This window comes from Aythya ferina (genome assembly GCF_964211825.1).
Source record: "Aythya ferina genome assembly, chromosome: 1".
In the NCBI taxonomy this organism is placed as follows: domain Eukaryota; kingdom Metazoa; phylum Chordata; class Aves; order Anseriformes; family Anatidae; genus Aythya; species Aythya ferina.
Window position 1 is genome coordinate 124158496 of NC_140296.1, and position 15177 is coordinate 124173672.

Below are 15177 nucleotides of genomic sequence, written 5' to 3' on the forward strand. Positions count from 1 at the left end.
TTCTTGCTCAGATGTTAGTGTTAAACTACTAGCATTACCATTCAGTCTTCCTGAATTTCTCTTTAGAAAAACTTTGAAATTTATTTCTGGTGGGATTTGCCTCCATGGCAGTTCAAGAACCCATTGTTAATGGATATCCCATAATAAGTAATACATGTATCTATAATATTTGCTATAGATCTGTGCCTTCTGCTTATGCTAGATTTCATATTTTTTTCATGTCTATTTACCTAATTACCAACAGGTAGAAGAAATATACTATTTAGATTAGATAGACGACCTTTAAATATAGCACACAACAGTTGCCCGTTAGGCGGAAGCACATAAATCTTCAATGTTCTCTGTCATCAGCTACACTTTATACCCCTCACAGACATTGTTTAAGAATTGAAATGGAATTAGAAAACTAATTTGATGCACTTTTTAAAGGTTAAGGTAGTTTAAGGTAGACAGGTACAAATTAGCCTTGACATGGACCCTGGGAAGCAAAGGAACCAAAAGTTAGGCCAAGCAACACTACTTCCACACCTCTTCCAAAGGTACATCAGGGAGGACACTCTCTGAATGTGCCTGTGCAGCTCAGCTTTTCATCTTTAGAAGACTGTCCCCCACCTCTCTGTCCCACCAGACCCCTCTGCTACCAGGATGAAGCACTAGACAGCACCATGGCTGGTCACAATCTTTTAGTCCAGTTTCCCTTTTTGACAGTTCCTTCTTTTCTTAGAAATGTGCTGGCACTGCTGCACTCTTCACTCTCTGACACAAGGTATGATTAATGGTAGTTCTTAAAAACTACAAATGCCTTTTTTTTGCCAGCATGACCAACAACTGACATTTCATATGCCAGCAGCTTATCAGTCTTCATGCAGGAAACAAATCATTACACATTCCCCACAGGGCAGAATAAATGTTCCACCATGGGACTTCTTTATCATTACTAAAGGAGAAGTGCACCTAAAATGAAAGCACCCAATATTCATTCTGAAAAATCCTTTAGAAATTCCCTGTAGTCTGCCTATACTCAGTGCTCCTGGATGCAGGCTGTGTGAAGCTACAATGTGGCTACATTAAACCTTTCTTGTTACTAATTTGGAAAAAAAAATAAGGAGGTTGAAAAGTTGAGATTAAATAAAAGATGTGCTATCTACAATATCTTTTTACAGAATCATTACTGATTCTATAAAGGCTAGGCTGCATAAGGGTTTAAATTCTAATCCCTTGTTTTCAATTACCCATAATTACTCTAATCACTTTTCTAACAAAATTTTCCCATGCCTGTCTTATCTAGTTGCTGGATTTCCTTCTGTTACGTTTAAGCAAAAAACAGTTTCAGCCTCTCTCATCAGGAAACCAAGGGGAAATCCTGTTGTGTTGTTTGTTTTTTTTTTTTTTTTTTTTTTTTTTTTTTACAGCCTTATCTCCTAAATGTCTCAAACTTTAACATGGAGTTGTAAAATAAAAGTTCTGATTTAATTAAGTGACAGGACTTATATCTTGCTAGGTTCACTCAGTCAACACAATTGTGCTGCAGCCTGGGAGGATATAACACAGTTTTCAAGCACAAGAAAAGCCAGCCTGTGGTTACCAGGCCTTTTGTCCTGAATTACACTGAGTTGAGTTTTTGAGTTTTCCCAGGCTACTTGTCTGTGAGTATGCACTATCAGCCAAATTCTTCCACTCTTTTTCTAAGAATGCTGGCATTTGATTTTAAAATCATCTAGTGGAAGCTGTGCTCCATTCTACCCACTATTTCAGACTAGAGTCTTTGGATGCTTTACAATTGCTCACATCACACATGGAGCTGCAACAGAAGATTGTCCTTTTGAATGCAAACCCACCTATTGGCATGGGCTTAGTCACAGTGTGGCTGTCAAAATGTAAATTCAAAGAGTCTGTACCATATGCCACCTGACAATCCTACCACCAGCTAATAGTTTTCTGAGTCAAGAAACTATTGCTCAGTGACTGCTTCTATTTTGCAAACAGTTACCAAGAGCTGTCATTTAACCTGTTATCAAACTAGTTAATATGTCCTCTTATCTCACCACACTGTAAAAACTTTTTGATCAGTGATGACGAACTAAATCAACTTCATAAAAGTCCATGTAAACTATATCAATGTTGCTGCCTTTATCAGTGTATCCTGTGATGCTTCCAGCACAAGTGTTTGATCTGACTGATTTCCTTAAAAATATGCTAATTGGGATAATTTATAATCTTACCCATCAGGTCTTTCTTAGCTAAATCCTTAAAAACTTTTACCTTTTATTTTCAGGACTGAATCAGGCTATCTAACGTATATGTAGTGGTATGATCCTTTTTGATTAAATAATTTGATACTGTCTTTAGACCTTCCAGCCAGAGACCTCCTTCTTTGGCAGTCTTATCCTCCCTAAATGATTTTCCAAGGTTTGTGGCTACTCATACATTGTTTACATTGTTCTTAGGATTTGTTTCCAATTTCTATTTGTTATAAAATGCTTATTTATTTCTAAACATGGTTTTCACTTAGCCACTGAAAAAAGTATGGCCAAACTTCTTTTTTTTTTTTTTTTTTTTTTGTCAACCTAATAAATTCTTCTGAAGAGCTACCCTTTTCCATTTACATTTTTCTGCCAGACGTATTTTCCCAATTGATACTATTCATAACTTTTTTGAGATTTGATAAATTAAAGCTTTTGAAGCTGTTTGTGTTTGGGATTCTCCTGTGCTTGGCCATGCTAAAAAAAAAAATCAGAATGAGAAAACTTGTCCCTAGAAAACCACCAAGTTCCAGTTCAGCAACTTACATCTTTATTTCTTATAATGAACTCCAAAATAGTTATGTTATGTTGGCTGACTTTTATGTTATAGAGGTGTCATTTTACCAGCTTTGTGGAGAAAGTTATTAAATGGTTACTATCACTTTGAATTCAGAAAACAAGGTTTGATCTCTTTCTAAAAGACATTGTTTGACCTAGTTTTGAAAACAAAATGGTTATCCAGCCTTTGCACATAAAGATTGGTTCAAATGAACACAGAGGTCCCTTCTGGCCAGAAGAGCCACTGAACAAAAAAGAAACTCTACTGATGTTTAATTGGTAACTGCAAATCTCCCAGTTTTTAATTTCTCCATAATGGTGCAGGTTTGAATTCTGGCCATTATATAAACATGCATAGGCTTACCTCATTAATTTAATTGCTAGCTTTCTAACACTTCAAAGCTAAAGGATTAGCACCTTTCATATTCTTCTTTTTGTTTCTTTCCACCCTGCTACACTAGTTGTATTTTCCTAAACGGTATTAGTTGGCACACTACAGGCGTCCAGCAGTCCTACACTTCTGATTTCTCTCTTCTTGCAGGTGCAGGAATAGGACGAGAGGCAAAAGACACAAGTTGGAACATGGGAAATTCCAATTATACAGCAGGATTGATTGATTGATTGATTGATTGATTTTCTTTTAACTTGTAGGTGGTCAAATATTGAAAGAGGTTGCCCAGAGAGGTGTTTAAGACTCAACTGGACATGGCACTGAACAACCTGGTCTAATTAGACTTGCACTGAGCAAGGAGATTCCATTAGATTATCCCCAGAGGTCTCTTCCAACCTAGCTTATTCATGGTTTTATGACCTACGGCTCTAATATGAGGTAATTGTATCTTCCCTGTATAGTCCTACCTCTGAAACTTTTTTTTTTTTCCTATATATATCCCTCTTAATCACATAATAACCAGAGGTGTTAACATTCCAGTCATAACATCTGAGCAGGTCATTGTCATTGATAATGTCAGTGAAATTAAAATGTCTTATTAAGTCTGTGAGATGCTCCATTCCTTCAGGTCTTTTCCTCACCAGACTGCAGCCCAATGCTTCATAAAAACAGTCTTTCAAAACAGGTCTTATTTCAAATGTTAGGATTCTATAGTATGATTCTGCAGTGCTCTATTGCTGCTCATTACTTCTTTTCAGGATAAAAATTGCATATAACAGAAGTAATGAACTGAAGTATGTATTTGAATAGTACTACATAGGCAGATACAGGTGTCTCAATTAACCAGGTTTTGACTGTACTACTCTTGCACAATATTTGATTTGGTACATGGTTCCTTCAGGCCTATATAAATGAATGCACTGGGCAGGGCAGGTGGGGCACTATGAAGTATGCAGAGATTTCTAAGCTTTGAAGAGCTTGTCTTTTAATATAAATGTAAACCTAAAATGGCTAATATATATGTTTGTAGATTATATTTTTATTTTTATTTTTATTTTTATTTTTATTTTTATTTTTATTTTTATTTTTATTTTTATTTTTATTTTTATTTTTATTTTTTGGACCTTCTGAAGGACTAGGGATTTCAGAGCATTGCTAATAAACTCCAGAGCTTTTCACCTGAGTTTGCTAGAACTGGAATGAGATAACAAAAGTACATTAAACTGCCTTCAAGAAAATTTCAAGATCCATTGACTGTTAAAAGTAATGCAATTTAAAGGTGAAGTACTTCAAGTTACAGAAGTTAAAGTTGTTCAAAGAATAGCGCATAATGATGAGGTATGACAAAATACAATGGGCTCTGCAACACAGACTGAATAAATTTTTAGGAGACCAAAACTACATAAACAGTCCATCAAACCTCATGAAGTTATAATATAATCAGATATAGCTGTTTTGTTGGTTTTGGTAGTTTTGTGTGTGTGTGTATTTATTATTATTTTTTCCTAGTTTGTACACTATTAACATATACATGTACACCCAGGTATATCTAGGCATCTAATGTAATGGCCTTAAAATGATGTGGTAAGCAGGTGTCTTACAAAGAAGTATATAATGTATTGTGAAGAACATGGGTATACATCAAGAGACAGACAAGTATTTACCAGCACAATGACTATACTTTTTATAGCCTCGCTGCAATTCTGAAAGGAAAAATGCCCTTCCAGACGGTAAGCCTTTTGCAAGGATGATTACTTTTTAATAATAAAAAAGCTTAAAACACATTTGTATCCTAATAAAACATTTTTTCCACTAAGCTAAATAAAAACAAGTAAGAGAAGGATCATATTAACATTAGAACTGAAATACAGTTAATACATTTTTAAAATACACTATGAAGTCAACAACTGCACTTTATATGAACACAATTGGGTTTCAAATTGTGAAATTACCTGTCTGAACCTTAATATGATGTCAGTTTCTGTCATTTCCTATATGTTTAGTTTCCTTGATGACCTAATCCACTATTTTCTCTCACTTCACAGATACTCCCAGTGCGCACCTATCAATGCTTTGTATTCTTTCGTCTATTCTTCAGTTATTCTTGGTCCTATTAGCAGGAAAGAGGGGGGATGGGGGGGATGGGGGGGGGAGGAGGGAGGAGGGGAGAAATAGTCATCTTGCTCACCTTAGCTAGAGGAAGGTCACCCCTGGCAAAAGCATTGCCTGTAGTTCCCTTAATATGAAATTTAGTTAAGAAAAACAAAAACAAAACAAACAAACAAACAAACAAAAACCAACAGTATTATCAGATATGACATAATATGGAAAAAGAGATTTAAATACCAAAGCCTTATGCAAAGGAACTTACTTATTCCACATTTTCCCTGCTTCCTTCAAGTGACAGCTAATATACGCTTTGAAGAGAAACTAGTTTATCAGGGAGTGTAGTGATAGTAAAAGAAGTAATAGCTTTAAAGTAAAAGAGGGTAGATTTAGATTAGGTATAAGGAAGAAATTCTTTACTTTGAGGGTGGTGAGGCACTGGAACAGGTTGCCCAGAGAAGCTGTGGTTGCCCCATCCCTGGAAGCATTCAAGGCCAGGCTGGATGGGGCTTGGAGCAACCTGGTCTAGTGGGAGGCATCCCTGCCTGTGTCAGGGGGATTGGAATTAGATGACCTTTGAGGTACCTTCCAGCCTGGGCCATTCTATGATTCTATGATAGTTGCTCTTAATACTTAAAAAAAAAAAAAAAAAAAAAAAAAAAAAAAAAAAAGTAAATGTTCAGCTTAACTTCTTAAATGATTATCTGTATTTTTTTAGCAATTAATTTAATTTACGTTAGATACAAAAAGCAAACCATATATGAGCAAAATCCTGTTTCACATGTTAATTGATATGTTTCACAGAATCACAGAATTTCTAGGTTGGAAGAGACCTCAAGATCATCGAGTCCAACCTCTGACCTAACGCTAACAGTCCCCACTAAACCATATCCCTAAGCTCTACATCTAAACGTCTTTTAAAGACCTCCAGGGATGGTGACTCCACCGCTTCCCTGGGCAGCCTGTTCCAATGTCTAACAACCCTTTCAGTAAAGAAGTTCTTCCTAACATCCAACCTAAAACTCCCCTGGCGCAACTTAAGCCCATTCCCCCTCATCCTGTCACCAGGCACGTGGGAGAACAGACCAACCCCCACCTCTCTACAGCCTCCTTTAAGGTATCTGTAAAGAGCAATAAGGACGCCCCTGAGCCTCCTCTTCTCCAGGCTGAAGAAGCCCAGCTCCCTCAGCCGCTCCTCGTAGGACTTGTTCTCCAGGCCCCTCACCAGCTTTGTCACCCTTCTCTGCACCCGCTCAAGCACCTCGATGTCCTTCTTGTAGCGAGGGGCCCAAAACTGAACACAGTACTCGAGGTGCGGCCTCACCAGAGCCAAGTACAGGGGGACGATCACCTCCCTAGCCCTGCTGGTCACACTGTTTCTTATGCAAGCCAGAATGCTGTTGGCCTTCTTGGCCACCTGAGCACACTGCTGGCTCATATTCAGCCGACTATCCACCATCACTCCCAGGTCCTTCTCTGCCTGGCAGCTCTCCAACCACTCATCTCCCAGCCTATAGCTCTGCTTGGGGTTGTTGCGCCCCAGGTGCAGGACCCGGCACTTGGCCTTGTTAAACTTCATGCAGTTGACCTCAGCCCATCGGTGCAGCCTATCCAGATCCTCCTGCAGAGCCTTCCTACCCTCAAGCAGACCGGCACATGCACCTAGCTTGTTTCCACTCAGTGGGCTTGCACTGCAGAACATACTACAATCATGTACTTCCATTTTTAGCCAGTTTTTCTTTTCTTTTCTTAGTATGAGGACTGACAGATTCTCTTAAGATCTAGGAGGACCTGAGTTAAAAAGGATGTGTTTTGTGCTCTGGTCTCAAATCTTGCAATTGTTTCAGTCAGCATAATGTAGAAAATGTTTTGTTAGTCTGTATGAGGCATAGGCAGGAGCACTTCAGTACATCAGCATATATACAGGGTTAAATGTTTATAAGCTAACTGTCAATTTAAATTTGATATATTTAATTCTCTTGTATGTTACCATCACTTCCACATCAAAGAATTGTATTTTGTTTAAACAAGTTGAGAGACCAGAAGCCATGAGAAAGAAATCCTCTCCAAATGTACTGGACTCTAATCTTCGTCTCACAAAACTCAGACATTGTATATTAAATAAACCTTGTTTCCAGTTTAACTGGAACATCCTGTAGGACACAGCCAATTTAATAAAAGTAAGGAATGAAGTTTAAATAGAGTTTCGCCTACCCCATAGCAGTAACTCCTTCTTTCTCTGAATCAAAACTAAACAGAGTGTACCTGAGAGCTCTGATGTTCTCATTCCTGGACAACTGTTAGAATTTGCTGAAATAGGTCCTGGGACGAGCAGAATTTCAAATCTCAGTCTTTTCTGAAAGCTAACATGTTTTCCGAGGCACTGCTGGCCATTGCTCCTAAGAGCTGCACTGGATATCTTCTTTGAGATGAGAAGACTTGAAATGTAATTTTTAGAAGGCTTTGGTAATCTCCACTGACCAATAACCTAACCAAAAGTGAGACAATTACTGCCTCTGATTATGGTAAGAGGGAAGCATTCTCTCCACTTAAGTCAAGTCCACCAAAGGTTCTCAATACCTAAGAAGGCTCCTGGACTAGATTGCAGGTACCCAAACTCAGAAGGACAATCATGAAAAGTCCCTGCTCAGCTGTTACTTAACTTTAATTCTACAGTGCTCCAGGCTTTCAGGTGGCAAAAGTTGAGGTGCTTAGAGAGAGTTTATTAATTCAGGCCCTAGCAAGATCTAGTCCCAGCCAAAAGCCAGGAGAAAGCCTTTCCTCTGTTTGTATTGTTTGTGGGACTTGGTGTAGTTGGTTGTCTCAGAACACAGAACATATTTACTGAATCAGTTTCTGCACAAAATTAGATTGTAAATTCTTATAGTTTTTGAAATACAATTAGGATGATGGTTCTTTCTGCCTGTGAGACTGGGACTGTTTCTTACTGCTGCTTTGTGGTTAGAGCCCTCCATGGAGTGAGTGCAGGCCAATTCCCAGTCCTGTCTATGTTATATGTGTACATTTCTATCTCTCATATTACAGAATAGTGCTGTAGTCAGCTATATTCCCTGAGCGGTAGCAATTCTCAGCCACTCCTGAGCATGTGGACTATAATGCAAAAGTATTGCTTTAGATTATGATGAGGGCAGTCTTATAGACAAGATCATTCCTGGTCTTTTCACAGCCCCAAGACACTGCTGATGTATTCAACACAATAATATTTGATGCAAAACTCTAAATACAGTCCTAAGGGCAACAATGTGCATCCAGAACTTCCATGTCACAAATGAAGCACTAGAAAACAGAGGCCAATCTGTTCCTTCTCCATCTCTCACCCAGAGACTATGCAATTCTTCTGCACAAACTGGAACTGATTCAGAAGTGATTCAGTCCTGCTCCAGGACTGACTGTAGCCTGATACACTCAGAATTCCTACAGAGTCAAAAAGAAAATCAGAATCCCCTCACAAGAGCTATGAATCTGCCTCCCTGCCATGTCCAGGGCAGCCTGGCTCCCAAAGAACAGAAAGGGGATTTACTTGCACTCTTCTCATGGAGTGATACATTATTCTTTTTAAAAGGTGAAGATGCTTGTGAGCAGAAGCTTCCAGACTGTGAGTCCTGAAGAAAAGGAGATACCTATTAGCAAAGAATGAGAAAACCGCATCCTAGAAAGTGGTTAGGTTTACAACATCCTGACTTTTCTCATAGACCTGTGCAGGTGGCTCCCTCAGCAGTGTGCTAATTGTCAAAATTTCCATTTGGAACCATTAAATTCTCCCTGTGAAGTGTACAAACTCTATGTTTAGCACCTTTTAGTTTCTGGATGTGGGCATACAAATCCTTAATTATGATTGCAGTGTTGCTGTAGCCAGGATAGTCTAAGCTAAGCAAGATTTGTAGAGATTAAGTTTGCTATTGGAACAACTCACATACAGAGAAAAGAAAGCAGGTTGTCAGACCCTTTTCAAGACTTATTTTTGAAAACTCTCCTTGATTTTTCCACAAATATTTGAATCTAATAAAAGATATTTCTCTGTCTATAAAAGTTGTTTTATCAACTTATGGGGAAAAAAAAAAAAAAAAAGTTTTACACTCCTTTCCTAGGTTCCTAGGTTTTCAAAATTTCCCTAGATTTCAAAATTTGTCCTGTACAATCCATTTGGAGAATACTACCTGCCACAGTTGATCTTATTTCTCTGAGTGAGCTGGGACTGGGAAATTATAAGCAAGACAATATTTTTTCCTGATCTTTTTGCACTTTGTGCCATCAGGCCACTTTGCAGAGATTTTAGCCTTAGTGGTACCCAGAGACTCTAGAGGCATTATGTTGGAACAATTTCATAATCATACCTCTTGAGTTCCTAGATGCCACCCAACAATAACTTGGGTATTAATACACTTTTGTTGGGAAGCTCTTCTTGATTTTTAATCAATCAAGCATTATTTCTGTATCAGTATTTAATTTTCTGGGGCAGAAGAAGAATGTTTTAGCATCCTTTATGCCTTTAACAGAAAACTGAGGTCCTAAACAGAGCTAAGGGACTTCTCCCACTGTAAAGTGGGTTGTTGTCTTCCTCACAGCTGCCATCATCACAGTTTAGATCTGGTCTGATTTTTCACCGCCCCCTAGTGACTACTTCAGTTTCAGGCAATGGATCTTGCAGTTCCTCTAGAAGCTTTCTGGGATTTCCAAGGAAGACACCTCTTACTTATTTGGAGGCCACACCATTTCCTATGACACTAGGATCATTTCCTTCAGGACGTCCTTTACTTCCCTCCCAGAAAAATCCCAAGACCAGCTTTCCGAGATAACAGCACACAAACCTTGTGTGATTCAGTACACCCGCTTTTGACCATTTCATCCCATTCTTTTCCCACTCCAGCAAGTACCTAAAAAACATTTGCCTCAAAGTCCTTATCACTTTAAATTGCTACATGTGTGTACTGTGATCAGTTCAGCCATCTACACGTTAGCCCTCTGTTGCTTTTGGAACCTGCTGACTTTGAGGGATGCAGCCTGAGTTGCTCACACTATTCAAAGTCCTCAAATTGTGCTCCCTGTGGGTGGCAAGACACATCCATCAACATATGCTGTAGTTAATCTCTTCCACTTCATTTTATCATAATATAAGTGACTTGCACCCTAACAGCTAACCCTAAACTTAACTCCTAACTCTAACACTAGAACAAACTCCTAGTCCTAAACCTAATTCTATTTAGAAGGCCCATAACCCTAATATTAAATGTAATGGCTAACACTATCCATAATACTTACCCTAATCCTAACCTTAATGGCTAACCCTAAATCTAACCCTAATTTTAAACCAGACCACAAAGCCCTGAACATTAACCTTAACTTTAACCCCAATGGCTAACCCTAACCTCACGGTAACCTTAATGGCTCACCCTAAACCTAATGCTATTGCAAGTATCTATCACTAACCCTATCCCTAAAGGCTAATCTTCACCCCAGCCCTAACTGTAATGTCCCTAACCCAAACTGTAAGCCTGAAGGCTAACCCTAAATAAGATGTAACTCTTAAACCAAAACCTAAATATTAATCCTAACCCTGATCCAAACGCTATGACCCCTAATCCTAGTCCAAACCCTAACAACAAGGCCCCTAACACTAACATTAATGGCTAACCATAACTCTGATGACTAACTGGGTACTGACCTGCTGGAGAGAAGCTCTGCAGAGAGGGACCTGGGAGCCCTGGTGGACAGCAGGCAGACCACAAGCCAGCAATGTGCCCTTGTGGCCAAGAAGGCTAGTGGTATCCTGGGCTGCATTTGGAAGAGTGTTGCTGGCAGCTCAAGGGGGCTGATCCTGCCCCTCTACTCAGCCATGGTGAGGCCACACGGGGAGTATTGTGTCCAGTTCTGGGCTTCCCAGTACAAGAGGGACATGGAGCAACTGGAGTGAGTTCAGAGGAGGGCTACGAAGATGCTTCGAGGACTAGAGAACCTGTTGCATGAGGACAGGCTGAAAGAACTGGTCCTGCTTGCCATGGAAAAGAGAAGACAGAGGGGAGACCTCATCAATGTGTATAAATATCTGAGGGGAGGGTGTTGAGAGGATGGAGACAGTCTCTTTTCAGTTGTGCCAAGTGACAGGATGGGAAGCAATGTGTACAAACTGAAGCACAGGAAGTTCCATCTGAACATGAGAAGGCACTGTGAGGGTGACATAGCACTGGCACAGGTTACCCAGAGAGGTTATGGCATCTCCTTCTCTGGAGACATTCAAAACCCGCCTGGATGCCATCCTGTGCAATACCATGTACATGTAGATGATCCTACTGGGTAGGGGGGTTGATCTAGATGATCTTTAGAGGTCCCTTCCAACCTCATCCATTCAGTGATTCTGTAACTGTAATGACTAACCATAGCATCAACCCAAATGGCTAACCTTAACCCTAACTCCACCACTATCCATAATGGCTAGCTTAATCCTAACCTTACCTGAACCCTAACGCTAATGAACCCTATCACTAGCATTAAGTTGTACCTGTAACTCTAACACTAACCCTAAACCTAATCCACTTAACCCCAACCATAGCCATAACCCTAATACCACTAACACTAACTGGAACACTGACAATAATGACTAACACTAACCTAAACACTACATCTAAATCTATTGGCTAATCCTAAAAACACCTAACCCTAAAACTAAACCTAACCGTGACCCTCACCTGAGCCCTAAATCTAACCCTAATCCTACACCTAATACTAATCTTAAATCTAATGATTAACCCTAAGGCCCCTAGCACTAACCCTAACCCTAAACCTAAGGACCCTAACCCTAAAGGCTAACCCTACCTTTAATGGCTAATGCTAAATCTAACTTGTAACCTTAATCCCTAACCCTAGCCTTAATGGCTAACCTTAACTACAACCTAACCCTAACCCTTGCCCTAGTCCTACCTCCTAAACCTAACCCCTACCCCTAACGGAGATCCCCAACCCTACTCACTAACCCTAACCCTTACTGCTACATTGGAGATATATTTTCAGCCCTTACTTTGTCTTCTTATTATTTCAAAAATTTCAAAATATTAAAAATATGTATTCTTTTCTTTTCTTTTCTTTTCTTTTCTTTTCTTTTCTTTTCTTTTCTTTTCTTTTCTTTTCTTTTCTTTTCTTTTCTTTTCTTTTCTTTTCTTTTCTTTTCTTTTCTTTTCAGCAAGAGACAAATGAGTGGTTGAATAGTTGCTGAAAATTCACTCTTAAACCTGAGCTTTCAAGTTCAGTCTTTCTGAATAATTGCTTACCTTTCCTTCATGATCTCCCATCAAGTATTGTTCTTTTCCCTGAACATGATTAAAGTTTTCACTAATTTATTCTTAAAACATTTATTTGCTGCTATTAACTCCTAGTACTGTTCTACAAAATCCCTGGTGCTCTCTGGTCCTTCTTATGTATTTTTTTGTGTTTCAGTTAAAGCCTAATTTAATTTCTCTTTCCCTGCCTAATCACTGTCTCTGTCTTGCACCAACCTTTTACAGAATTACTGAATCAGAGCATGGTCGAGGTTGGCAGGGACTTGGTTGACAGGGGAAGGCAGAATTGCACACAATACTCCAGGTGTGGCTTGTCAATGCTGAGTAGAGGGGAAGGATCACTTCCCTCGACCTGCTGGTGACACTCTACCTAATGCAGCCAAGAATACCATTAGTCTTCTTAGCAGCAAGGGCACATTGCTGGCTCATGTTCCACTTAGTGTCCACTGGGACTCCTAGGTCCTTTTCTGTAGAGCTGCTTTCCAGTCAGATAGCCCCCAGCATATGCTGGGATGGTTAGTATTTAGATGCTCTTCTGATTTAGCCACTTTGGTTTCCTATTTCAGCTCTCACTCAACAGGTATTTTTTTTACAAGAGAATCACAGTCAATACACTGCCAACTGAGTATCAGCATCAAATATTGGTTATATCAATAACAGTTCAGATAAGGAGAATCTGTTAACATATAGCAAAACTTCCACCATGAACAAAGAAACAAATTCTACCACATCAGATGTTCCTGAGGCTCCTATAAAGGGTACTGCCTCTTCATCCAACTGCAGCCAGGCTGCCTGGCCAGTGATTTGACTCAGATGAAAACTGAATGCAACACATACGTGTGACAATGAGTATAAATGGTGAGACTTTGTAGGCAGAAAGTCAAAGAATCTAAATTGTAAATGTAACATTTACAATTTTATTGCTTCCAGCATGTTTATATCACCTCCATCATTACTGTTGGTGAAATCTTAGAGTGGGAGGAAGATACTCCATCATCACCAAAAACCTATGCACCTCTACTGTTTTTTCTTGTTAACCACAACACTGACTTGCAAGCAAATACAAAATAATAAAAAATAATAAAACCAAAGAAACAAAAACAAACAAACAAACAAAAAAGCTTGTAAAAGCTCTTAGGTTTTAGATTTTACTCAGCTTGTTTAGAAAACACATAAATTAGATCTAATTAGTTTATAATCAATCTAGTTGAAGAAATTACTCTTTTGGCTGCTTTCACAGAAAACTTAAGTTAAAAGCAAATTATAGCTCTCTGATTGCTACAGACTCGAGAAAACAACTTCCTCTTTTTCACTCATAGCAGCCTTTTTCTCTATTTTTATTCAGAGCTGATGAGTAGTTTGTCCTGGGCGAAGAAATAGATGTGTATAGAAACTGATTTCAAATTCATTTCTAATAATGTTTAATAGGTAGTAGATGCAGGCTGGATTTTTCTCCCCAGACAGCTCCTTTTTGAATGCCATGTATAAACTGTGATTCAGAGACAAGAGTCTCAGGTGTGAATAATATTTGATTTATGCCTGGCAAGCACAATTGCAGTCATTAAACTGGGCTTTTATGAGGCTTACAGCATATTCATAAGCAAACTTGAAGCAAATCTTAATGGATGATAAAGTCACAAGTTTTACTAAGCTATCAGAATAAAAATGAAGTTACTAGAGAATCAAATGAAATGTAAATAAATTGACAGTACAGAAGAATTAAGTTATCAATTGATCAAAGAATTGTATGTATAAATAGTCAAACATATGCACAACTTATTTACTGAGTCGTATAGAAAATTAACCACTACATGACAAGCATAGCAGTTGTGGTATAGGTTTGGCTTTAAATTTCTTTTATTTTCCATAATTGTTATGGAATCACTCTGAATATCAGCATTCTTATACAAAAATCCATTAAGCTCTATTTTTATTGTGACATCTGATCTCAGATTAACGTAGTAGCTTTCAGCAACAGAGAATTGGGGAAGGACAGACAGTTTTGTTTAATCTCATTGGAGAAAGTTTAGTCCTTGCCAACAAAACTATTTCCCCTTCTATTAATATAGTTTAAGCAAACAGAAGTGAATAGAACTTGCCACCCATAAAAAATGAAGCCTTATTCAAAAAGGGCTATTTCTTACAGGCAAAGGGCTTTTTCCTAAAGGCAAAATCCAAGCAAAGGTTTTGTAGAAGATAAGGGCTAACACAGCAATTCAGGAACACTCTGAGTAACAGCAATGCTTATAAGAGAATAAAACATGTTTGGAAACAAGGGGAATTTCAGCTTCAAAAGAGGAAGCTTTTAGACAGAGGCTGCTTGCTATAAGAAGCACATGCATATTTGTGATATGAAAGGGTTGATTTTCTGTGATCAAGGCATTCTGCATGTACTGAAGGACAGGCTCTGAGGACAAAGGAAAGTGAACATTACTGTTGTCAGGATCTGTACAGGACTAGTTTGCCATGTCTGAGACAGGAAGCTTAGAGAAAGAAATAGGGTACTCCCTAATATTGTGATAATGTTTTCAATTGACTGTCACCTCCTTTAGTTATCTTATAGATTTGAGCAGTTATTGAGGCAAGC